This window comes from Callithrix jacchus, chromosome 5, assembly GCF_049354715.1.
Source record: "Callithrix jacchus isolate 240 chromosome 5, calJac240_pri, whole genome shotgun sequence".
Lineage (NCBI taxonomy): Eukaryota > Metazoa > Chordata > Mammalia > Primates > Cebidae > Callithrix > Callithrix jacchus.
Genome location: NC_133506.1, coordinates 129,760,517 through 129,786,705, shown reverse-complemented (window position 1 = coordinate 129,786,705; position 26,189 = coordinate 129,760,517). Strand labels below are relative to the sequence as shown.

General features: G+C 49.1%; 1 long non-coding RNA gene across 1 annotated transcript; it reads right to left on the bottom strand.

Annotated features, from left to right (window-relative positions):
* Window positions 1–832: 832 nt before the first annotated feature.
* Window positions 833–18,970, bottom strand: LOC118153454 (uncharacterized). The gene is made up of 3 exons (XR_004742677.3): window positions 18,154–18,970; window positions 10,562–10,741; window positions 833–1,147 (listed from the first exon to the last, which is right to left on the bottom strand). It is a non-coding gene; the product is annotated as an uncharacterized LOC118153454 (long non-coding RNA).
* Between the last annotated feature and the right edge of the window lie 7,219 nt (window positions 18,971–26,189).

The window sequence follows — 26,189 nt, the reverse complement described above, 5'->3', positions numbered from 1 at the left end:
TCTATCTGTTGGGTGAGGCATTCTTAACTGTGGAGGAAAAGGGCTGGATGGGATGACAAGGCTCACCTCTTGGCTGAGTGGCTGACATGCTCTGTCCTGGAACATTGGGCTGCAGGAAAATTGGAGGTGAGCCAACCCAGATGTCCTCCACTGGTGCCCTTCTACAGGCGAGGACATGGAGATTCAGAGACAAAGTGACTGTTGGCCTTTGGGCTAGAAGAGTGAGGACTAGAACCCAGGGTCCCAGCCTCCCATGCCCATACTCTCACCCTACTTCCTCGTGAAATAAGGGTAGCAGAAAGGCTGAGGTCTCTCCCTACTGGGCTGTTCTGGGTCTTGGGGTGAATGTTTAAGCCCTGTGCCTGTCCCTGCTCATCTCTCCTCCCTCCTCTAGCACAGGGTGGCTTCTGCTTCTCCTCCTTCTGCAGACATTTCCTCTCAGTAGTCATCGGGGCACCCCGAATCTCTCGGCTTTGCCCCTCAGGCTGTCACCAGAGGTCCCTAAAAGTGGGTGGCAGTAAGTTAGGCAGGGGAGGGAACAGAAGGAGGAGGAGGGAGGATGTTGGCTTGGTTTAACAAAAGCGGGTGGGGGAAGGAGAGAGAAAGGGCATCAAGTATGTGTGTGCGCGCAGCTCTCCTGAGACTCCCCCACCACCATGGCCACCCTGCCAGCCTCCTCCCACCTCCAGTGCCCAGCACCACCGAACCAAACTGCATTAAGAGAAGCCAGGCAGGTGCTTAGCGTTGCTAATGTGTTCCATTACAAATGCTCCACAATACGGTAATTATGTTAGAAAATAATAAACGTGTCAGTCTTTCTGGAAATATTTTTACTTCTAGCGAGGGGGAAACAGGACTATTGTTTTTCAAGTGCATCTCTGCTCCTGTACATATTAATTAACTGTGCTTGGGCGCAGCACCTCGCGGCATTTGTATTATTCATAAATGTCTTGAGGCGGCGGTAACTTATGCACTCCCCTCCTTAGCTTAGAGTCATTTTTTAATTTCAAGTTCTTTTTTGACTAATTGCACTTGTGGTTTATGCCTCCTGGACCAAGAGTTCTGTTCCCTGGCGTTTCTCTGTGTTCTCTTCCTCTTCTCCCTCTGCTTTTTCTAGGATCTCTGTCTTCCAGGGTCCTCACTGCACCTAAAAAAGAGGCAGATTTGGGCTTTGAGTGGGGACAAAAGACTTCAGGAAATCATGAAGTGTTTGCTCATCCCTGAAGTCACTAATCTTCCTCCTCCTCACCTGCTCCCCCCTCCTCTTTATGACTCACCCCTTTCAAAGAAACTTCCCAGAATGACTTCACCCTCTCTTTATTTCTTCATCCTGCACTTCAGAAAACATTAACAGACTTCATTATTTAAGCAGTCTTAGGTTTGTAGAAGAATTGAATGGAAGGCACACAGAGTTCCCGCATACCCTCTCAGGTACACTCCAGCACTTCCTGTTATTAGCGCTGTGCACTAGTGTGGTACGTTGGTTCCAAGGAATGAGCCAGTGTTGATGCATTATTATAAAATAAAGTCCACAGTTCACATTTAGGGCTCACGCTTGGCATTGTACATTCTATGGTTCTGGAAAAAGGTGTGGCACGTATCCACCATGACAGTACCATGTGGGAGAGCTTCACTGCCCTAAAAATCCTCTGTGCTCAACCTATCCATCCCTCCTCCCCACTCCAAAACCACTGACCTTTTCACCGTCTTCATGGTTTTGCCTTGTCCAGAGTGTCAGACAGTAGGATACATACAGTATAGAGCCTTTTCAGATCCCCTTAGACTTTTTTTTTGATATGGGGTCTCAGTCTATCATCCAGGTTGGAGTGCAGTGGCACAATCTCAGCTCACTGCAACATCCGCCTCCCAGGTTCAAGTGATCCTCTCATCTCAGCACCCCCAAGTAGTTGGGACCACAGGCGCACACCACCACACCTGGTTAATTTTTTGTATTTCTGGTAGAGATAGAGTTTCACCATATTGCCCAGGCTGCTCTTGAACTCCTGAGCCCAGATGATCTGCTTGCTTCAGCCCCCGAAAGTGCTGAGATTACAGGCATGAGTCACCACGCCTTGCAATCTTTTTTTTTTTTTTTTATTTGAGCCTTAGTTCTTGAGTTGATGGAAGATCCATCTGTCCCCTGACCAGGCTATAGACTCCCCTGGAGCAGAGACCACATGAATCTTCCTGGATCTCCCTGGAAATATATAGGCACATACCAGGATGCTGGAGACACGGGCAATCCAGAAGGGGCCTCACCATGCATTGGATGATTAGACCAGACGGCCTTTAAGGTTTCAGATTCTGAAGACAAACCAGGTGTCTGGAAACAGCTGTCCCCCTAGACACTCATCCAGTCCACGTGAAGCAGGAAGGGCAGGGTTCCAGAGAATGGCCACAGCTCAGGATGACTTCAAGACCAATTCTCTTGATTGGTCTGAGGGGATGAGCAGTGATGTTGAATCCTCTAGGAGGAACTGGAAGTGACATGGTTACCTTGCAGGGAAGCAAGTAGGTTGGTGATTATAGCTGAGCCTTCTTGTGTGGGATTGAACAGGGACATGTGACTCTGGCTCCATAGAAATGACTACCTGAAGCCCTATCCTCTCTCCTCTCTCTCTCTCTGTCTCTCTCTCTCTCTCCTACTGACAATATCTCTGGAAGGGACAATATTTCTGACCAAGCCATACCTCTGTTCCATGATCCCAGGGAACCAAGAGGAAACTGCTCAGGAGTAGCCATTGCTCCACATTTTGCTGAGATTTTAGCTAAAGATGAAGTTACTAGACAATCCCAGGGTCCAGAAGAACCATGGATACCCCTGGTCCCATTCTTTGCACAAAGTGAAGATAAATTCTTCAGAATTTAAACACCTCTTGAGACTAGGTAGAATGCTCCTTTTTTTTTTTTTTTTTTTTTTTTTTTTTTTTTTTTTTTTTTTTTTTTTTTTTGGTAGAGATGGGGTCTTGCTATGTTGCTCAGGCTGTTCTGGAACTCCTGGGCTCAAGTGATTCTCCTGCCTCGGCCTCCAAAAGCATTGAGATTACAGGCACGAGCCACTGTGCCAGGCCCAGGGAATGCAGTTCACCGTCGTCCATGTCAGCCCTTCCTGTTGGGAAGCTTTTGCTAACGTGTAAATTGCATCTATCAGGCAAAAACTGCAGTATATCATTTGTTGCTCTGCTCCCTTCGGGGTAGGAAGAATGGCTGAATCATAGTTGACAAGGGTCCAGGAGGACTGTAAGTCCAGTCATCCACCTAAATGGGTGGGGTCCACACCACTCAGATTCTTCACATGTAGAGAAATCAGCAAAAACAAGAATATTTGCTGCAGAGCCTGAGTCAGGTCCAGTTTGGAAGAGCTCCAGAAAGCAGGGTAGGAGAGCTCCGATCCCAAGCCACGCTCAGCTCTCTCTCCCCTGGTCAACCCTTGGACCCTCCTGAGTCAACAGTGCTAGGTGCACAGTGTTGATTCAAAGCTTGAAAGAGGATTCTGCACCAATTGACTCAGGATAGTGATTGGAAATGCTCCGTGCTTTCTGGGGTTTAAATCCTTCCTATTCTGGGCAGCTTCCCCAAGGCTGCTATTCTCTTGCTAGCATTTTTGTTTTCACATAAGGAATTAAGCTCTGGATGACCGACGGCTAGAGTGGAAGCTAAGGCTTTGGAGCACATGGATCTTCGCCAGGTCCCCAGAGTCCCCAAATGAAAGGACACAGATAAGGACAACTAAATTCCTTTTGTCCCAGGGACACGCATTGGCGCTACCCTTCTCCTTGGGCTGGGGTGTCTAGATGAGGCTTCCTCCCACCCATGAATTCTAGGAATAGCAGGTGGCAAGGATCCACAGGGACAGCCTCTGGCCCAGCAGCTGCTGCAGCTTGGAAAAAGGGCCACTGCTGGCCCTGGTGTGCACAGGTCTGGCTGCGTGGCTGAAGCAGGGCCCCAGCTGGTGCCCACTCCTCTGGGCCCCTGGCCATTCCTGGCCTGACATCCTCAAGCCCTGCCTGGCTGGCTCCTCTGCAGGCAGTTCTGGGAGGAGGTGTGGATGGAGGATGGGAGGGAAGGGATGGGAGCAGCAGCTGCCCTCCCCCAACACCTACCACCTCCCCAGCTCACAGCCATGATGAAATGGGAGGTGTCTCCTCCTTATTCAGCCCCCCAGTCAGCCCTCAGTTATAATCTGGGTGCTCCGTTCTTCTCACTAAATATGGGTGCCAAAGTTGAAGCCTACTCATCTCCTTTTCTGCTCACCCAATCAGCCATAGAAACAGACACTGCAAACAGAACCCTGTTTGTGGGGCAGGAGGAAGGGATCCTCTTGGGCTGAGTAGTAGGTGCGGCCACTTTGGGATCCTGATATTTGTCCTGCAGGGGACAGCCTCCCAGCTTTGAAGCCACAAACCCTCAGATTCCAATCTGACTCAGTTACTCCAGGGTTTTCTGAATTTCAGGCAGCGTAGATGCCTCAAGCTTCAGTCTCCTCATCTGTAAAGTGGGAGTAGCCAGCTCGCCTTCTGAGAGTGTTGTGAAGATAAAATGGGACACAGTCTGTAGAGGCTCTCGCTGGCATCTGGGTAAATAGCTGCTCAGACTCTGCCAGCTCCCATTCTGTCTTCTTTTCAACCAGCTGCTCCTTTCTTCCCTCCCACCTGCCTTTCTTTTTCCTTCTCTCTCCTTGCTCTGTGAGTCACTTTCTTATCACACAGCCTTTATATTTATTTCTTGTATATTTCACCCGGCAGTAGAGTTTGCAGCTATTTCTATTTGCTTATCCCATACATATTTATCAGATGGTTATTCTGCAACAAGCCGTGTGCTGGGCACTAGGGTTACACCCAGAAGAAAGACAGGCTTGCTTTTTGCTTGAGTCAAAATTATAGTCTGGTGAGGAAGACTGGGGCTGAAGGAGTCATTTTAATGGATACCAAGAGTTAGGATCACTTATGAGGTGATTCATGTGGTTCAAATGATCACAAAAGGCTTCCTGGAGGAGGTGACACATATGAGGAAATCTAAAGCTAGAGGAGTTCTCTTTAACTGTACTTGGAGTCCTGTGGCTACAGACACAAGCCTCATCATCATCATCAGACTCACCACTTCTGTTTTGTGTTTCAAAAATTTTTTTTTTGAGACAGAGTCTTACTCTGTTGTCCAGGTTAGAGTGCAATGGCTCCATCTTGGCTCACTGCAAACTTTGCCTCCCAAATTAAAGCAATTCTCCTGCCTCAGTCTCTGAGCAGCTGGGATTAATATTACCAGAGCCCACCACAACGCCTGGCTAATTTTTGTATTTTTAGCAGAGACAGGGTTTCCACATGTTGGCCAGGCTGATCTCGAATGTCTGATCTCAAGTGATCCACCGACCTCAGCCTTCCAAAGTGCTGGAATTACAGGCCTTAGCCACCACACCTGGCCTGTTCTTTGTATATTTAAATGCCACTTTATTGCCTAAACTATTCCTGGTACTGATTTGTAATTCCATGAAGCAGTGAAGTATAATAAAAGATTAAGAACGAGGAAAAGAGAGGAACCTAAGGTCAGCGGCAAAGGCTATATCTGCAGCTCTTGGAGCCTCAGGACCTGTCATTGCTAAAATTAAATCGCACATGTAAGTCTGTGGGTCCAAGCAGCCAATACAAAAGACAAACATGGTCATTCACAAAAATTCTCATTTTCTAAGAAAATAAAGCTTTTATTGGATGGATCTTCATGCGGTAGACACAGATTAAAATAGTGAGAGACACCAGAGCTCCATCGTTTCTAGAGTAAACACAGCAGCAGGTGTTGCAAGGCCTGGAAATGATCTGATCTAATCCAGGGATAAAGACCAGAATGTCTGGGTCAGTGGTTCTCAACCCTGCCTGACATCAGAGTCACCTGGAATCCAGACACTGGGGCCTTTCCCCCCGTGGCTTGTGCTGCAGGGTACAGGTGAGAATTCAGCCTCTGCATATTTCCAACACTCCACAGCCATTTCTGATCCACAGCTCATGTTGAAAAACACTGATCTCCACCGGGGATTCTTACATTGTTCTGCAAAGCCCCCGGGAACCTGCCAGCAATCCTGGGAGCTGCTCCAGTGAAAAAAGGGAGCTACTGAGTGGCCTTGGTACTCTCTATCTGGGCCCTGAGAAGTCTTGGAGATGCTGTGATGTGACCAGATGACATTTGAGGCCAGGACAAATCACAAATGCCTGGGTCCTCTGTTGCCCCATGCAGGAGGCCCCCAAGGGAGGAGATGCATAAAGAAGACCATGGGCCAGGTGTGGTGGCTCATACTTGTAATCCCAGCACTGTGGGAGGGCGAGGCGGGTGGATCACCTGAGGTGGGGAGTTCCAAACCAGCCTGGCCAACATGGAAAACCCTGTCTCTATTAAAAATACAAAATTAGCTGGGTGTGGTGGCTCATGCCTGTAATCCCAGCTACTCAGGAGGCTGAGGCAGGAGAATCACTTGAACCTAGGAGGCAGAGGTTGCAGTGATCTGAGATTGCACCATTGCACTCCAGCCTGGGCAAGAAGAGTGAAACTCTGTCTCAAAAAAAAAAAAAAAGACCATGCCCAGGCAGGAGGAAGCCAGACAATGAAGTCTACACCGATCCCAGTGCAGGCCACAGTTTGACTGGACCAACTCATTCTTTCTTCTTCCTCCAGGACTAGAGTCTCAGATCTGCACTCTGTGCTGGGACGAGAGAGAGGTCAGGTCTCCACACACTTAGAAGCATCAGGAACCAGCGAGGAGACAGCAGGCTGAGAGCAGGAGCTCCCACATCCACAGCCTGGTGCTGACAGAGAGGAGGAGGTGAGGGCAGGCCCTGGCCTCCCAGTCCTGGCCACAGAAAAGGGAGAAATGGCCAGTGAGCCACACTCACAAACACTGCGACTCTGCCGTGGAGTGGAAGACTGAGAAACCAGAAGGTGCTTTGAATTTCCTCCCACAGGGGACGACACCCACATCAACTAGGGAAGCTTGGCTTTTACTGGGCTTGTATACTGGGACTGCTAGGGAATCCTTAAGACCTCATTTGAAGAAGGGCTTTCTCAGCTCCAACAACAACAGTTAAAAAGGAAGCAAAAACAAAAGCTCCCAAATGCTTAAGCCAGGGATGAGCCGTGCACTGGACTCCTGCAGTGAGCCTCTGGGGCTGCGGTGGTTCCCAGCCCAGCTCTTGATACGACTCAGGCAGCAGAAGTTCATGGGTCTGTTTTCTGAGGGGTGAGGGGACTGCAGTGTGGAGGTCTCGTGTTGCTAAAGGCCTTTCAGATACTTTGAACAGCCCGCCAGGAACAAAGCAAAGCAAAACCAAACCATATAATAGTGTTTAGAGAAAACCAATTGAGTAGATGTGAAACACCTATTCTGGGATGAAGGGTCCCCAGAGAGCTATGTGGAAATCCTTGCCCCTGGCACCTGTGAATATGACCTTGTTGGGTGGGAAACAGCATCTTTGCAGATGTGATCAAGTTAAAATCAGGGCATACTGGAGTTGAGCAGCCCTGATCCAGGGATCGGCGTCCTTAGAACAATACAGAGAAAGGAGGTGGCTGGGCGCAGTGCCTCTAATCCCAGCACTTTGCAAGGTTGAGGCAGGCAGATCACGAGATCAGGAGTTCGAGACCAGCCTGACCAACATGGTAAAACCCCATCTCTACTAAAAATACAAAAATTAGTAGGGTATGGCGGTGCCCGCCTGTAATCCCAGATACTCAGGAGGCTGAGGCAGGAGAATTGCTTGAACCCGGGAGGCGGAGGTTGTTGCAGTGAGCTGAGATCACACCACTGCACTCCAGCCTGGGCGACAGAGTAAGACTCCATTTCGAAACATAAAAGAAAAAGAAAAAGAAAGAAGGAGGTCATGTGAAGACTGAGTCAGAGACTAGAGCGAGGTCTCCACAAGGCAAGGGTAACCTGGGGCCACCAGACGCTAGAAGAGGCAAGGAAGGCCCTTCCCCTGGTGGCTTTGAGGGAGTGCAGCCCTGCCTATACCTTGACTTTGGACGTCTGGCCTGCAGGGTGGTGAGAGAATACCTTTCTGTTAAGTCGCCTGCTTTATGGTACCTGGTTTCAGCAGCCCTAGCAAACCACCCAGTGTCCTTTTGCAAGTAAGGATCCCAATCAAAACTGTCACATGAGTAGACAATCATACAGTACTCTGCCTCTACAGAAGCAGGGCCAGACTTTTTCTTAAGAAACTATCAGTGGGGTGGTCACTGGGGCCAATCACATACGTCTGGTCTCTCAGTGGGACCACCTGTCTACCCTGTTAGCCTGTGCCATGACTTGCCTTGGCCAATGAAACATGAAGAGAACTGAGGCATGTCCTTTAGCGGCAGAGGCTTTCATAAGAGCTGGCATGTCATGTGCCATGTCATGATGTTTCCTCCCTCTGCTGCAGAAGGACTGTGTCCCATCCACAATACAGGGGCTCTGGTGGCATGGCTTCTGGAGTTGGGGTGGTAACAGGGCCCGGGGGTGAGCACTGAGCCTATTGGTCACATGGGTAACTGACTACTGATTGTCTGTTACTGCAGCAAAACCTGCCCTGATCTGATTAAACAATCAGCTCTTCCCTAGCAGGGAAACGCTCAAAGTCCCAAGGCTTTACACGATGATTTGGGTATTGCTATTTTTCAAAGCAGGAGTTAGTTACCAGGGGTTCCCTGTGATCAGACAGAAATCTCCAGTGACAATCACGGTGCACCTGATTTTTGGGGATGAAGCTGCTAATCCTACAGTGACATTCATCCTCATATAACGAAAGACATTAACTCGTGATCTAGAACTGCTGGAATCAGAACCCATTATGTTGGGTACGTGTTAGGTATATCCACCCAAAACCGTCACTTTGTTTCCGAGTAGTTTTTCTTTTTTTTTTTTTTTTTGAGATGGGTTTTATTCCTGTTGCCCAGGCTGGAATGCAGGAGTGTGATCTTGGGTCACTGTAAGCTCCACCTCCTGGGCTCAAGCCATTCTCCTGCCCCAGCCCCACCCTGGTAGTTGGTATTACAGGCACCCGTCACCATGCCAGGCTGATTTTTATATTTTCCATAGAGACAGGGTTTCACCACGTTGCTCGGGCTGGCCTTCAACTCCTGGGCTCAAGCAATCCACCCACCTCGGCCTCCCAAAGTGCTGGGATTACAGGTATGAGCCACGGCGCCCGGCCTTAGAGTAGCTGTGCTAAAGTCAGTCACCGTCACAGATGTGAAGGAACACAGGCTGCGATCTGGTGAGTCCACCGCTGCTCTGTGATAATAAAGTGACAACATAACAAAGAAGAAGCTGCTGAGGTTTCTTTCTGTTTTCTATAAAAAGAAGGCGCTCTGGATAATCCAAGAGGAATTTCAAGTCATTAAGCTGTGCATTCAGAAGAAAGAGGCCAGAACAGTCTCATTTCCCATAACTCAGAATTAGCACTAGATTTGCAGGGTGACTAATCGTGACACGTCTGATGTGCAGAAGATGAGAAGGCAGCCCATGTTAAGCTAGTAACGCTTGGCCAATAACCAACTCCTTCCATGAAGTCAGGAGTCATCGTGGGTCAGTAAAAGCCCCAGACGATCAGAGGCTCTTCTCAGAGATTTCTCACGAAGAGGAGAAAGAAGTCCAAGTGGTGAAGGATCCAACAAGACCCCTCCTGCCCCTCAGGGACAGTTACCGGTTTGAGAAACCCTGGCTTACAGTGTGCCCAGCAGTCTATTAGACTCAGAGTTTCAGGGAGGGAGCTCAGTAGACGCTTTTAAATGCAGTAGCGACAGAACTCCCACATCCGCAGCAATGCTACGGCTGGCACAAAGTCTACAAATTCAGGGTGACAATGTCCCCTGAACTATCCTGGTATTTATTAGTCATGGTCCAAGTTGGGAACACATTTAAATTAGACAATTTGGGGTGGGTTTATTTACAAAGGGACAGATTCCAAAGGGGAGGGCCGAATGGAAGGAGGGTCACTCAGGGATAGGAGCAGTTGAGCTGTTACCACCCAAAGCCTGAGAGGACAAGAAAAGGGAACAGTAACCCCAACCCAGGGTGGGGAGGGGAAGTCACATCCAAGAGGCTGTCACAACAGAAGCAGCAGCCTTGGGTAGTGGAAGCTAGCCACCCTGAGATGACACCAGCCAGGTGGTGGCCAGAGAAATGCCTGTCCGGGCTCATCTCCTCCCTCCTCCTGACCTCTACCCAGGGCTTTAATTGGGCAAACACAGCTGGAAGCCACAGAGCTTGAGAGCCCAGGGCTGTGGTCCATTCAGGTCAACCCTCAGGGCCCAGTGTGTGGTAGAGAAAGGCAGAGAGCAAGGTGGAGTTTGAACCCAGGGCTGAGGTATCCTGGTGGCTTCCTCCTCACTGCCCTGTCCATGTCCCATTCTTCAGAATGTTGCGTTTTGGGGGGTGTGTTTTTGTTTTGCTACACCTGACTCTGGAATGGCCAGCTCCGTTAGGGCCCAAATGTGGAATTGACAATATTGGCCATGCTCAATCATGATCCCCTGATAGGAAGGAAGAGCTGAGGTCATGCCCTTGAGGCCGCCCCCTCACCGTGGTATTTTGAATGATTACCTGAGCATCTGGATTTTACACTGGAAGTCAAAAGTTTCTCACTTCATTTAGGGCTTCTCAAGGTTCTAATCAATTGCGTTCCATTATTGATACTGGTCTCAGTAGATCTTCCCTGGCCAGTGAGTCATGGCTCAGATACAAAGTGCAGGATACCGAGGTCCACACGTTTTTGTGTCTCAGCTAGGAAAAACCACAGCAAGAGATGCCTCTGCTTACTGGTTTGTAAGTAAAGACATAACTTTTCAGAAATAAGACCCCCAGGTTCCAGAAACCCACCTGTGCCTGTCTCTGAAGCCCTGGGCAAACACCAATGAGTTCCTTCCAGATTAAAAAGACAGCAAATGACTACTTCTTTCCTAGCTTGAAATATTCATCCCAAGAAAGGTGGAAAGCTTTTCTAAGGTTCATTATATGAATTGGTTATCTTGGACAAGCAAACTAATTTCTGTGAGCCTCGGGGCTCTCCTATTGTAAAATGGGGATAACACACCTCAAAGAGCCCAAATCCTTAAAATAACTAATGAAAGGACCCCCCTACACACATTGGGCCTGACAGGAGGTAGCACCCAACCACAGTCACTTACCATCTCCCTGCTCCACCGTGAGGGTTGTGAAGCAGAGAATTTGGTCACTTCCCTTAGGAAGTTCCTGGTCAGGTTGGGAACGAGGAAGCCACACATGGGGAGAAGGCGTTATGCTTGCTATGGAAATCTGAATCACTCTAGCATGTCAGGACACCAGAACAGCCCTCTGTCCAGCACTCACACTGCAGGGACAGGCCAGAAGGCAGGCAGGGACAGATGAAGTGGTCATCGCAGGGGGCAGAAAGGGAAGACCGAGGGAGGGGTCCCAGCAGACCTTTCTCCCAAGCGTTGCCTAGTCTCCAAATCCTCAAGTCTTGACTCAACTAATGGATGGGAATTTGTTCACTGACTTATTTGTTCTTTTATTTATTTATTTATTTATTTATTTTTGAGACGGAGTTTCGCTCTTGTTACCCAGGCTGGAGTGCAATGGCGCAATCTCGGCTAACCGCAACCTGGGACCTCCTGGGTTCAGGCAATTCTCCTGCCTCAGCCTGCTGAGTAGCTGGGATTACAGGCCACACACCACCATGCCCAGCTAATTTTTTGTATTTTTAGTAGAGACGGTGTTTCACCACGTTGACCAGGATGGTCTCGATCTGTTGACCTCGTGATCCACCCGCCTTGGCCTCCCAAAGTGTTGGGATTACAGGCGTGAGCCACCGCACCCGGCTGTTTCTTCTTTTATTAATAATAGATGCATATGCTGTGGTTTCACACATGCCGCACTGGGGCCAAGGGCCCTAGCGCTGGAGTCAGACATACTTGGGTTGACTCTCCACTCTGTCTTGCATTGCAGGGACCTCTGAGCCTCAGTTTTGTCATGTGTGCAATGGGAATAATCCCATCCTCACAGAGGTTATGAGAAGCCTGAGAATATTATGAATCACTTATCGGCGGGCCTCATTAGCACACTGCCTGTCTTCCCGCCATCATCAGCTACACCCTTGGCTCACTCCTTTTGGTCCCTAAGTTCATTTCAGTTCAACTATGTGCAAGGGCTCTGGTTACAAAGATCAAAACAGCACTTTGCACCTTCTATACCCTCAGCAGGGCAGCCAACACCTAAAGAGGTCATCCATAGCGAAACTTCTCCCATAGCCATGAAGTTTGGTGCAGGCTTCTCTCAGAGCTTAGAATTTGGGACTCTGTCTCAGTCTGGGAGCTCAAAGGAAAGGATATTTAAGCTGAATCATGGAAGATGAGCAGGTAGACACGCAGAGTGGGAACATTTGGGGCAGAGGGAATCGTGCCTGCAGAAACACAGAGCGGGGCTGGGTGCGGTAGCTCGCACCTGTAATCCCAAGACTTTAGGAGTCTGAGGTGGGTGGATCGTGTGAGCCCAGGAGTTCAAGACCAGCCTGGCCAACATGGCAAAACCCCATCTCTACAAAAAATACAAAAATTAGCTTAGCATGATGGTGTGCACCTGTAGTCCCAGCCTCTTGGGAGGCTGAGGTGGAAGGATTGTTTGAGCCCGGGAGGTAGAGGCTGCAGTGAGCTATGATGGCACCATTGCACTCCAGCCTGGGTAACAGAGCAAGACCCTGTCTCAAAAGAAGAAAAGCGTGGGCTGGGTATGGTGGCTCACGCCTGTAATCCCAGCACTTTGGGAGGCTGAAGTGGGTGGATCAAAAGGTCAGGAGTTTGAGACCAGCCTGGCCAATATGGTGAAACCCTGTCTCTATGAAAAAAATACAAAAATTAGGCAAGCATAGTGGCATATGCCTGTAGTCCCAGCTACAAGGGAGGGTGAGGCAGGAGAATCACTGGAACCCAGAAGGCAGAGGTTGCAGTGAGCTGAGATTGTACCACTGCACTCCAGGCTGGGCAATAGAGCAAGACTCCATCTCAAAACTAACTAACTAAATAAAAAGCATGGAGGGGCATGAGGTCTTTTTTACTGGTTGCTGAGAGGTGGGTGGTTCATGGTTTGGCCATAGGGTGTGGGATGGAGAAGGTCCACAGACTATCTCAGGTTGAAAAATCCTGGGGGGATTACTCTTCTCTTAGCATCATAAGACATTATAACCTCCCAGTAAGACCCTAAGCCACCTAAGCCCAGGTGATGCTGATGTTTACTCAGTGCCTCTCTTTGAAGCCCTGGGCAAACATCAATTAGTTCCTCCTCCTTCCAAGCTCTGCTGCAGATGGAGGAAATTTCTCCCAGGGGCAGGTTCTCTCTTCAGGGGGCACAGAGGTTTGGGGCACAGGCCCCAGAGCTGCTGCTCCCCTCCCTGACTGGGCTTATCATTTGGGATTTGTCATAGGCTGGGTTGGTGGCTCCCGTGTGTCCCTCTGTGTCTCTAACTTGAAAGTGAAAAGTGTGGCTCAGTTTGAGAATTTCTTCATCCATATATATGTCTATATCTAGGGACAAAGAGGAAAGAAGGTGGAGGGGAGGGCTGAGGGCAGAGAGAGAAAGAGAAGAGAGAGAAGAGAGAGCACAAGCACGTAAGGGGTGAGAGAGAGAAATTTCACAGATTTTAAATATAGGAGTATAAATATTTGAAAGTCTGGAGAGCTGTATATGTGTGGAAAATGCAGATTGGACTTACAAAATCAGATACCAGGAAGCAAAAATGTTCATTCTCTTGAAATATTGTGAAAGAAAGCCCATGTCTATTAAGAACTCTCTTTCGCATGTACACATGACACGTAGATGCACACACTCATATAACCATACAAAAGCCAGGACATAAACATACAGAAGCATGTGTCCTGATACCCAGACACATATAGGGATGCATTTAAAATATGTACAAGAATTAGCCTTGTACTCAAAGGCACATATCCATCCATTCATTCACAGGTATTTATTACCTCCCGTGTGTCAAGGACAATGCTAGGTTATGAGGATGTGGTGGTGAATAAGACCTGTGTCCTCTCCTACTGGTGTTTACAGCCCACTGGCCTAGCCAAACATGATCCTACATGTGCACGGAGCTGCAGCCGAAGGCTGGGGCTGCTGAGAAGGTGCGCCAGGGATTCTAGACCACCTTAGACTCATGCGTGCTCTTAAGCCTCTGAAGGAAGCTGAAGGGTTTGCATCTTCCAATTATTGTACTCTCATTACTGCTATAATCCCCGTTTCATAGATCATGAATGAATGAATGAATGAATGAGTGAAGAAATGAATGAGTGGATATTCTGCCAACTAGCAATGAAGTAGATATAGCCTTGGGCTGCCCAGAACTCTAAAGTTCCATTCCATTCCTGAAAGAGAGGAGCCTCAGATGCTCTCAGCTTTCGGAAGGCTGAACCAAGGAAGGTGATTGGCCTTCCCAACTCAGAGCCCCGAGCGTGACAGCACTTCAGGCTGCCCTCCAGCCACTGAGCCTCTAGGGCCTGCGCAGGGGAGGCTGGTCAGGCTGCACCTCAAAAGAAAGCCAGCTGTCTAACAAGCTTTGTACATCCAAGGCCTCCCGTGTGTCCCCAGAGGGGTGGGTGGAGCTTACTGCTTCTGTCTTGGGGAGCAGCCCCCATCCCCAAGGGATCTCTTCTGCGGTTTCAAGCTCTTCATGAAGCTTAGTGGGAAATTCTTCAGCTTCGGTGGAAAAGACAGACCTTTTCTAGTTGGTTCCTAATAAACGTCACTTAATGAACTTCATTACCATGGAAATGAGCACCCTGACCATGGACAGAGAGCAAGAGGGGAGCACAGGGGTGAAGGAAGGTGCTCTACTGAAGCCATGTTTCCATCCCACTGTGTGTGTGTGTGTGTGTGTGTGTGTGTGTGTGTGTGTACACCTGCACGTGCAGGAGTTCGGATGGGGCCAGGCTGTTGCAGATGCTCTGGTTGTTTCCCTCCCACATTTCCCAGGCCTGACCATTTTGTGCTCTCCAGCCAACCTCCCACTACTGGTGTCTGTTTCTCTGCCTGAGAGCTTTTTCCAAAACTGCAGAGGCTGCTCCACCCACATGTGTGGAGCTCGCCAGGACAGATGAGGAATTTGTACCCCCTGGAGGAGCTGCTACCAGAGCCTGCTAGGAGTTGGCGTTTTACACATCCCTGGACAGGGGGAGGGGTAACTCTGAGCTGGGTGTTTTACAGTGTTTTCTAGAGTTGACTTGGAAAGTAAGCACCGGTTTCCTGCTGGGACAGTGGGTGCAGGAGTCCGCCCTTCAGTGGCCACCTTCCCTTTCTTGTGTCCCTTCCCAGTGCCCTTCCCACCACGCTCCACCAGTGATCCTTGTACCACCTGACCACAACTCTAAGCACCTGTGTCCTTCAGGATCAGCTTCTGGGGTGAACCAAGTGAAAACATCTGCACACCAAACTCCTCACCAAGTCTGGCTGACCCGAGGCCACTCTGGCAAAGCCTTCCTTGGGCAAAGTCAACTCTCCCTAAGGTGCCTCTGTAGAAGGAAGAATGAGGGGCTTCTCCAGGAAGAATGGCTGTGTCTGAAAGGGGATGGAGAGGTCTCTTTTCTGTTCATGAGATGAAGGCTTGAGTCCAGGCTGGAAGAAGTTTCCTGGGATCCCCAACCCTTTCATCATCAACCCACATCCACAATCACCTCCCAAAAGCCACTTAGGGCTGCCCTTGGCTCTTCTGAGGCCCTTCTCAGTGGTTTTTGGGCAGAAAGAGGAGAGAAGAACCAACCCTATGGAATATCAGAGGGAAGGCACAGGTCTTTTTTGGCAACTCAACCTCTCAGTAACCTGGAAAGGCAACCCATTTATAAATGAATATGAATATACTGCCATATTTAATATAGAGAGAAGAAAAAGGTTTGGCTTTTTTAGAAAGAGACTTTATAAAAGGCAGTTGGTTGGGGCTGGGGAGGAGGAGTGATAGAGGGTGATAACTCAAGTCTACAGGGTTTCTTTTGAGCGTGATGAAATGTTCTAAAATTGACTGTGACGATAGATGCACGTATCTGAAGATTTACTAAACCCATTGAATGGTACATTTTACATGGGTGAATTCTATAGTATGTGTATTATATCTCAATAAAGCTGTTTTAAAAGGGGGGTAGTTGATTATTAGAAAGGTCTGGCTTTGGGCTGGGACAGATGTGACCTTGGGTTCCAGCTCTGCCACTTACTAGCTATACATACAAGACATTTAACCTTGAAATCTCAGCTTCTTTGAGTGAAAATACTTCACCTTTAGGGTCATTGAGTAAACTTAGGATACTTTATAAAACACCTTTAAAAGTTCCTGGCACATAAAAAGTCATTATGTTTAAAAATTTTTAATAATTAACAGCTGATTATTATTTGAACCTGCTACTAGAAATCACCATTGCATGTAAACCTCTCATCCATTGGAAGAGAAGCTAATTAGCACTGAAAGGAAGCCATCCTTTCAGAATAAACCTACCTAGTAACTTAGTGGGTTTCTAAGAATTGTGTTAGGAAAGGCCTTCTACAAATATTGAGAATGAGACTCTGTGACTATGATCAGTCTTTTGAAAGTTCTGATCTCAAAGAGGAATGGTCACAAATGAAGGGTCATGCAGGCCGAGAGCATTAGCACCCAAGGAAAGATCATTTCTCTTCCATTTGGAAGATAAGCAGGTAAAAATTGTATAATCTCAGGCAAAATTACACTCATCCTTTCTGAGTCTCAGTTTCCTCATCTGTAAAATAGGAATAATGTGCATTTGCCATGTGGTTGGAAAGAATAAATGAAATATCATCTTCCAAGCACAGTTCCTGGCACACAACAGATAAGAAATATTGATTACTTCCTCTTGCCATACAACAGATAAGAAATAGTATTTACTTCTTCCTGCCCCCTCTCCATTCAACTAATGCCAGTTTAGTGAATAATTTACTCCACGCAAATCTACACTCCTACCAACTCTCGAGTGGATCCGTTGCAATCACACACATATGAAAACCTTCCATACTATTTTGGTCAAGACTGCAGCCCACCTGGAATATAGAATCTAAGCCTGTCTTGATCGCATCAAACTCAATCAATTCCAGCCCAACAACTCACCATTAAACAATTCAGAAATCCCAAATCCTCCATCTCAGCAGCTCCTAGACTCTGTGGCGTGTTTAAATCACCTGAGCTTTTAAAAACTGCCACTGCATCCAATACCAATTAAATCATAATCTCTGGGGGTGGGTCTCAGGCTCCAATCAGTTAAAACCTTCTCCAGGTGGGTCCGATATACAGCCAGGACCCAGCGCTTTATGACAGCTAGCAGAGTCTGCACGTGTGACTTTGCAATGCTTAAGCTGTTTCAGTTGAGTAATTGGGCCAACTCTAAAAAGGTCATCAGGTATTTGTAGGTACTTCACGGAGCCCAGCAGGGAGCTGTGGCCCTGGGGAGGGAGAGTGGGCACAGAGAAGAAATTGCAAGTGGGGGGAGGTGGTCCATGCTCTAATAGAAGATAGGAGAGAGCCCTCTTGTCCTTTGGAATTCCAGCAAGGCCTGAGAATAGGCCCTATATACTGTGGGCACTCAATTAATGCTTTCAAATGGTCTCAGGCTTTCCAGCTCCTCCCCCCAAGCATCAAGCATTCTGCATGCACACTTTGGGTTGAAAATAGCTCCAGTCCTTGCCTTGCTCCCTGGCAGACTAGATTATAGGATTAACTCTTCACCTCCCGGCTGGGCTATGGGAATCCTCTTTCCTCTTTTCCTTAGATAGGAACGGTCGATAATATAGATTTTCTCACTTTCTTCTTCTACCTTTGGAAGCTGTTCTTAGGCAGTTACCTTTGTTCTGCTGGCAGATCCAAGAGAACTAAGGCCTTCATGGACTTGGGGAGAGGGTCATGCTCCCTGGTACCTGCGCTGTGGTTATGTGACATCTGCTGGTTTGCTTGCTAGGGGGCTCTCTGTCCTTCCTCCTTTCTGTTAGGGTAAGTAAAGCTGTAATGTGGGGGCTCCAGGGCCTCCAGAGTCAGGATTTCAAATTTGCTTTGTGCTACTATGCAGTCCCCTTCACTCATAAACATGCAAATCACCCAGGTAATTGAGACACCTGAAGTCCAAGTGAGCCTAATTTGTCTAACAAATTCAGGCTGCACAGAAAATTACCTGAAACTCAAATGAAAGTGAGCTGTCCAGGCTGGAGAGAGCCTGCTGGAGCCTTTGTTTCCAAACGGATGCTGCATTTTTTTTTCTTGGTGCCTGGCTGGAACAAAAGGAACCACAAATGCCGAGGGAGGCTCGGGGAGCTGCTTTTGTCGGTCACGGAAATGGCAGCCACGTTGCTAGTGAGGCTAGTTCTGAGAGCCACTTGGCACTGCGACTTCCTGCAGAGCCTATGCTGAATGAGGGAGCCCTGGAGCCTGATTTTTGCAGGCATGTGGGGCCTGAGCTGACCAGGGTGTGCCTCTAGGTCATACCTCTTAGAAAGTGCAAGACCGACCAGGGAAAATGGGGCATTGGGGAAACTGGGTCCAGCACACTCTGACACACTTCCCTTCATGTCTTGATGGCTTTTAAAATCAGCCGGTCTCGGTGGCTCACACCTGGAATCCTAGCACTTAGCAGGGCTGAGGCGGGTAGATCACAAACTCAGGAGTTTGAGACCAGCCTGGCCAACACGGTGAAACCCCGTCTCTACTAAAAATACAAAAATTAGCCTGGTGTGGTACTCAGGAGGCTAAGGCAGGAGAATTGCTTGAACCCAGAAAGTGGAGGTTGCAGTGAGCTGAGATCGCACCACTGCATTCCAGCCTAGTGATAGAGCGAGACTCCGTTTCAAAAAAAAAAAAAAAAAAAAAAGCTGTTCAGGCAGGAGTGTAGGGCCTGCATAGGTGTCTGGGGAAGGGGTTGGAGGAATTTTTTCTGCCTTCTCTAGCCGAGCCCGGCGATGTCCGAGCAGGCATGGCGAGGGATGGCCACAGACTCAGATCTCCCCACGCCATTCCCACCCCACCCCCACCGCGGGTTTTCATTATGTATCAGGGATGATGGCACAAAAACAAGATCTTTGTTCTTCCCCCTCTTCCTGGGCACCTGCTGCTCTCATCCTACCCACCTGAAGGCTCACAGGCCGCCACCAGTGACATCACAGGCCCGTCACCGCGGAAACGGGCAATGAGGTCAGACAGCAGGGGCTTGATGGCTTTAGGCAGGAAAGGAGGGGAGCCAAGATCCAGGGGGCCAGGGTTTCAGGAATGGAGTTTGCAAGGGATTAGAGCAGACACAGCAAGAAGGAAAATGTTGTAGCTAGCGAGCTTCCCCAGACGGGGAGAGGGCCGGTTCCCGCTTAAAGTCCCTATCAATTAGTCGCTCACAGCACGAGCCGCACCTGCCCAGCGCCAGGCTCCAAAACCTGATTGCCATTCCGGGCTGGTCTACTTGTAATTTGTTGGCTCAAAGGTTGAAATGGACTCCTAAGGAAGACGAATTTCCTTGTAGTCATTCCTTGGGGACTGAGCTCCTGAAACCAATTGGCCCAAATTTCACCACACTTCAAGCCTTTACATTCCTGTTCGGGGTGGGAGTGGCTCAAGAGGGGACTGGAGAAAAAAGAACAGCCAGAGGCTGGGGGAGAGCTGGAAGTGGGGGCTAGATCTGTATGTCCAGAGGGTCAGGGGCCAGCAGGTGGGAGAGAGACGGAGGGCCAGGGGGAGCTGCTGGTGCCCTCAGAGGCAAGGAGAGAAGGCACTCTATAAATCAGCTCCTTTTAAAAATGGAGTTTAACCTCCCCTCGCTTTGCTTTTGAATTTATTAGCGGTTTCATTTCCTTGGGTAATAATTCATTATCTCATTCCCAGCCTGGGGAACGGTGCCGGCCCAGAAGTGGCATTTACCTTCCTCACCTTAAAGTGATGCTTTTCTAGCTGTGTCATCTTCAGATCACTCTCAGCCCTGGCCCCATTACCGGGCTGCAGCTCCACGTGCCCCCCCCAGACCTCGCAGCTCCTAAGCGCCGGCTGACCGTGTGAAGGGTGGCCCAGCTGGCCTGGCTGTCCCCGCTTCCTCCACTCCCCAGTACTCCAGTGCCTGCTTCTCTGATGCTGTTTGCACCAGAATTGTCTTTGGGGTCTGAGCCTCTCTATTGTGAAGCGAGACAGCTGGCAGGCTGTGGTGAGATAGAGCCGTTCTGCTGGAGCCGAGATAACTGCTCCTGGGAGGGAACCCAGTGGAGGATTGGAGGGTCCACATGTGTCAGCTTAACTGGAGGATCTGAAAAAGCTATTTCAATCTCGTCCCCAAGTGGGAAATTGGCAGATGCCCTTCTGCGGAATGAAAGTTTCCTCTTCCTCTCTATCCTCTCTGCCAAGGAAGAAAGCTTGATTAACGAGGGTGGGACAATGTTTTTCACAGGGAAAAAGTCCTCCCAAATCCCTTCTCTCATCACAGAAAAGATCCCCGCCTGACGGGAAATCTGGCAGCCTGGAGATGAGGATGGAGTGCCCTCCCCCACACTGGCCAACATCCATTCCCGAGGTCCCCCCGTCCATCATCCCCTCCTCCCACCCCTACCATGTTGCAGAAGCTGAACACACTAGATGTATCAATGAACAAAGCCACTGTGACCCTTCCTCCTGGAACTGACAGTCCAGTGGCCTGTTCCTGCTGTCTGGCAAATGACCTGGAGTGTGCGTGGAGTGTGAGGAGTGAGCGCCATCTCCTTTAGTGGTCTAATGGCTGAACGAACGGTGGGTGTTTTTCCTATCATGAGTTTCCCAGGTCTTCAGCTCTCAGGAGGTCAGCATCACGACAATCCCTTAGGCCTACAGATGGATACAGGTGTCCCACAGCGGAGCCCAAGCCACATGTTAGAATCTCCCGAAGTCCAAGGCCGGACCATTCCATCGGAATCTCTGGGGTGGACCCAGTACAGTATGGAAGCCCCCCAGGGGGCTTCAGCACACCCACAGCCTGACACCCTTGCTACTCAAGTGTAGCCTGGGGGGCAGTGTCACTTGGGATCCTGTTAGGAATGCTGGATCTGGACCTCCCTCCATACCTGAGGAGTTGGCATCTGCATTTTAACTAGACCCCCAGGTGACAGCTGAGTGTCCTTCCTCATAGACATTGAAAATCCCTGAAGTAGCCACCCTGTAGAGCTGTGGTCGTGTCACCTCTTCCCTCTGCTTCCTGTACATGGAGGGGAGGGAGAGGGTCACAAGTCCCCAGCATAGGAGAGGAAGCCACCCCTTTCTCCCAGGTTAGTTGTCAACCTGCTGGAACTCAACCCTGCAGAGAAAGGGACTGGAGACAAAGGGGAAGGTAGAAGAGGCGGGGACCTCAGACCCAGCATAAAAATCACATGCAAATCAGCCTCCTGGAGGCTCTTAGTGTGCAGGCTGTGGAGAGTCTCGGAAGCCTGCAGCGAGGTTAAGAAGCGGTGGTGAGGTTGGACGTTAAGAAGCAGTGGTGAGGTTGGGGTCCGCCAGCTCTCTGCATCCTCTCTCCAGGCCAACAGTTCTGCCACCTCAGGCCTGGCTAGTGCAGTGTCTATCTCCAGGCTCCCAGGCAGATGAAAGGCTGTGAGGAATGGCACCTGGTGGGCCCCCTCCCAGCTCCCCTTCCCCATGCCCAGCTCCTCTTGGCCAAAGACCCCACTCCTGCCCTCCTTCACTCATGCCAGCAGCTAGGCCTGAGCCCTGGGGCTCCTGGTGCCTCCTGCTTTTGTGCCTTATTTGTCAAAATTGTAGCATGTGTCAAGCGCTTAATGCCGAGTGTTTCCTTCTGATTGGCGTTGGTCCCCTCTTAATGGGTAACACCTGTTTTCCAGGCTGTGGGAGAAAGAGTGGGGAGTGGAGGAGAGGGGGAGAGACAGCCCAGCTCATTCCACTGGGGTGGATTTCCATAGGGCTCATTCCTTGTGGCCCTAGAGAGCCACAGGAGGACCCCCAGAGCTCAGCCTGGGCAGCTGTAGGGTAGCTGGGGGAGCCGTGGCCGAAGGTGCAACCCCTCTGGGCCTCCTAATTCAGTGGGTTTTTGTTATCTCTGCAGTCAACATCAGACTTGTACAGACCTCCGATCACCTGGCAGACACCTTCTCCCAAGGGCTCCTCCCTCCTCTTTGGGTTCCCTGGTACTGTTTCCTTCACAAAACTGGCCTCCAAAAGCAATGGAAAAGTAGACAACTGAAATTGACACCCAGAGATCAGAGTTCAAGTCACGTGACTTCAGGAGAGTCATGTAGCTTCTCTGAGTATTGGTAACTTCGGTGGAAAATGGACAGAAGGAGGCCCGTTTGGCTGCTTTGTGGTGAAAATAAAATGAAATATGCAAACGTTCCTAATACAGCGGTGGGCACATTGTAGGTGCTTGAATGTGTTCATTTCTAGATGTATGCCAATAATATCTGAGGAATAATGTAACCAGGTGTTTCAGGTTCTCGGCACCCCCTGCCCCAGGAATGGGGGAAGAGGCCCTGGCGGTGCGGTGGACCCATTTAAGTAAATATCGGACCCAAAGAGTTTTGCAGAAAAACGATTTATTAGGCAGAGAGAAAGAGAGAGAGAGATTGAGATTGAGAGAGAGAGAGAGAGAGAAGCTCCCACGATGTCATGGAAGGGGATCCAGAAGCAGAGTCTACACAGGTGAGGCGCAGAGGGACTTTTAATCTGGGTGTTACTCCCGCCCCATCCAAGTTTTTGTCCCACAAGAGGAGTTCCTTCAAACTTCGGCTGAAGTGATTGATTTTTGACTTTGACATCGAATTGGCTGCCTGGCCCACAGTCCTCCCATAGCTTTTCTCAGACTTTCTAAACAAAGGGAGCTCACGTGGGCAGTCGACCTTTCCAGTGCACACAGAAGTTAGACAAAGAACTCTAGGCTACCAGAAGAAGACGTGAAAGAAGGCAGGTCGGGCATGGCGCTGGGAAGTTCTTTCCTTTAAACCATGCCCTTTGTGGACCTGGGAAGAGAAGTTAATACATTCCCTTGGTAAGTTAGTCCAGTAGTTCTCAAAGTGTGGTCCCTGGACCAGCAGCTGCGTCTGGGAACTTGTTAGAAATGCACATTCTCAGGCCCCACCCCAGACCTGTATAACCAGAAGCTCTGGGAGGGGCACAGCTGTGCTGCAGCAAGCCCTCGCTGTTGCATGCTCAAGTTTGAGAACGAAGCGTATGGATGCTAAATGTTTTTTTGTTTTTTAATTGTATTTGGGCTCTGGTGTACCTGTGCACACCCTGCATCCTGCATCTTGCAGGATTGTTGCATAGGTATATACCATGGTGGTTTGCTGTCTCCATCCTCTTGGGCCGCCTACATCAGGCATTTCTCCATTTCTCCTGGGGTTATCTCTCCCCATCCTCCCCGTTCCCTGCACTGTCCCTCCCCTCCCCTCCACCCCACTGCCCCTCCCCTCCCCCCCACTGTTCCTCCCCTCCCCTTCCCTTCTCCCCCCGACCAGTGAGTGTTGTTCTCTTCCCTGTGCCCAAGTGTTCTCATTGTTCATCACCGCCTATGAGTGAAAACATGTGTTTGGTTTTCTGCTCTTGTGTCGGTTTGCTGAGAATGATGGTTTCTAGATTCATCCATGTCTCTACAAAGGACACGGACTTGTCATTTTTTAAGGCTGCATAGTATTCCATGGTGTGCATGTGCCACATTTCCTTTGTCCAGTCTATCATTGATGGGCATTTGGGTTGGTTCCAGGTCTTTGCTATGAACATACCTGGGCATGTGTCTTTATAATAGAGTGATTTATAATCCTTTGGGTATATATCCAGTAATGGGATTACTGGGCCAAATGGAACTTCTATTTCTAGATCCTTGCTAAATGTTACAGGGAATACTGCCTGAGTCTCTGTCCCCTTCCTTTAAAGTCACATCAATTTGAAGGGAAAATGATACATGTAACAAGCAGAGCAGCTGGCACTTACGTGGCATGTACCGTGGGTAAGTCATCACAAGCACCCTGAGTGTTAGGTGCTGGTGTTGTGCCCATTTTATAAGAGGAAGAAACTGAGGCACACAGAGGTAAAGTGATGTGGGAAGTAGAAAAGTTCCTTTTTAAAGTTTCCTTCCTTGTTAAAGAATAAGTGTGCTAATAACTTTGTTAAGCCCTATCCTACGTAGCTGTTAGACATGCCGTGCTTACAGGCACGTAGTACATTCTATGTCCTTGTACTTTCACCAAGATTTCTATGCTGGACGTGCTCACAGGCATGTCCCAGCTCCACATTGCTTTTACCTGTTTAGAAAAGTTTTAAGTTATTAGCCAGTTGGGTTTCAGTTTAAATTGTGAGGTCTGGCTCCAACCGACAGAGATCAGACACAGTAGGAAGGACGACCCCAAATGTGTAAGGGATAAATCTGTGTTTTCCTTTGTTCATTGTACTCTTGTGGCATGATGGCTAGTGAGGGTACCCTTCCTGCAGTCCAGAAAGCAAAAATTGTGTTGCTGAAAGATCCTATGTCTCAGTGCTGATTTTTCTTTGCAGCACTGAGCATCTGTTTCCAACAAGTGGTGTGCCCAAGTCAGTAGGATCTGAAGGCAAGCATTCCGGTTCCAGAGGCTGTGGGTGGTGCTTCCTCATAACGTGTAGAGGATGTGGGGGCACGCAGAGGTGGGTAGGGAGAGCCTGGGGGCTGGAGGGAACAGGGTCTATTGGGGGAATCCAGACCACATGGCTACTTTGCAACAGAGCTGGATGGAGAGCCGGTGTGCAGTCTAGAGCCCTGTGCCCTGTGTCTTCCTAGCCTGCCAAGCCCAAATGTCTCAGCTGTGCATCAGGCAGAGGTGCCCTGGGCTTGCTTTGCAGGTGTAGCAAGCTGCACTTCAGAGGCAGACAGCCTGGACCTGGGGAATCAGCGACGTCCAAGGTCAAAATCTGGTGATGGAGGAGGAGGCTATGGCACACATCAGGCTGAGGAGAGGACAGATGGGAGGTTCCTACTTTGGGGAATTATCTAAGCTCACAAGTTCTCTGATGTTCAACTCCCATATTTCCTTTCATCACCTCGATCACAAATGCAGATCAAAGATGTATGATGTTATTTGCTCATTGTCTATCTTGCTCACTATACTATAAGCTTCATGATGGCAAGGGTTGTATCTGTCGTGGGACATGGCATCCCTGACACTAGCAAGGTGCCTGGCACACAGTAGACAATTAACATTTGCCAAACGAATGAATGAGCAGATGAAAGAACATTGGTGTTCTTTCACCAATGTTCACACCCCCACTGTGATTATTTTCACATCTGTTTGCTCTCTAGACTGAGACCCCTATGACCACACAGAGTCTTATTTATCTCTGTGTACACAATCCCCAGAACAATGGCTGGCATTATTTGTTTTGTTTTTAGTGTAACCCAATGAAATTCTAGAGCTCCAGCGGGTCCCCTTGCTGAAAAGATCATCCTCCCTGCCCGGGGAATGAGGGGATGTCGAAGTAGGAGTCTCCAAAACACTGAACCGAATTCCTTTTTCATAGATTATAACTCTCTGTGTGGGTAGGACCAAGGGTCCCATTTTCTGGGTGCCAGGACTGAGCCAGGGCAGGGCTCAGCCTTCAGCAGCTTAATCCACAGGGTGGAGAGGTTGAAGCTTTGAGGTAAATAACTCCTGCAAAAGGGCTCCACTTGACCCTCTTTTCTGCAAACCTAACATTTTGAGTCAACTCTCAATTAACCTCTCCTCCTAGATTCTGCTCAATGCAAAAGGTTTTATTCCAAAGGCAGAAAAACTATTTTAAGATTACCTCTGTCATCGTGTTGATACCAAACCAGAATAGGTCAGTGCGCTTCCTGTGCAACCAGAAATACGTGGTCACGGTCACTAAGTGGGTGGAAGATTCCATGCTGCAGGAGAGGCTGTCCTGGCTGTCCCTCCGCAGCCTCCTGACCCCTCCCTTTTTTGTCCACAAGGGCAGCTGCAGAGAGGAGTTGTTATTTTGGTTAAAAATCCCATTAAAATGATGAGGCACCCACTTTCTCTTCCCTTCCATTGACTCCCCTATATTTTTTGTCCAATCCACAAACCATCTTTGATAGAAAAAATGGTGCCTTTTCATACACAAGGACGGGCAGCTGCCAGGCATGGTGGCTCACACCTGTAATCCCAGCACTTTAGGAGGCTGAGGTGGGAGGATCACCTGAGGTCAGGAGTTCAAGACCAGCCTTGCCAACATGGCAAAACCCCATCTCTACTA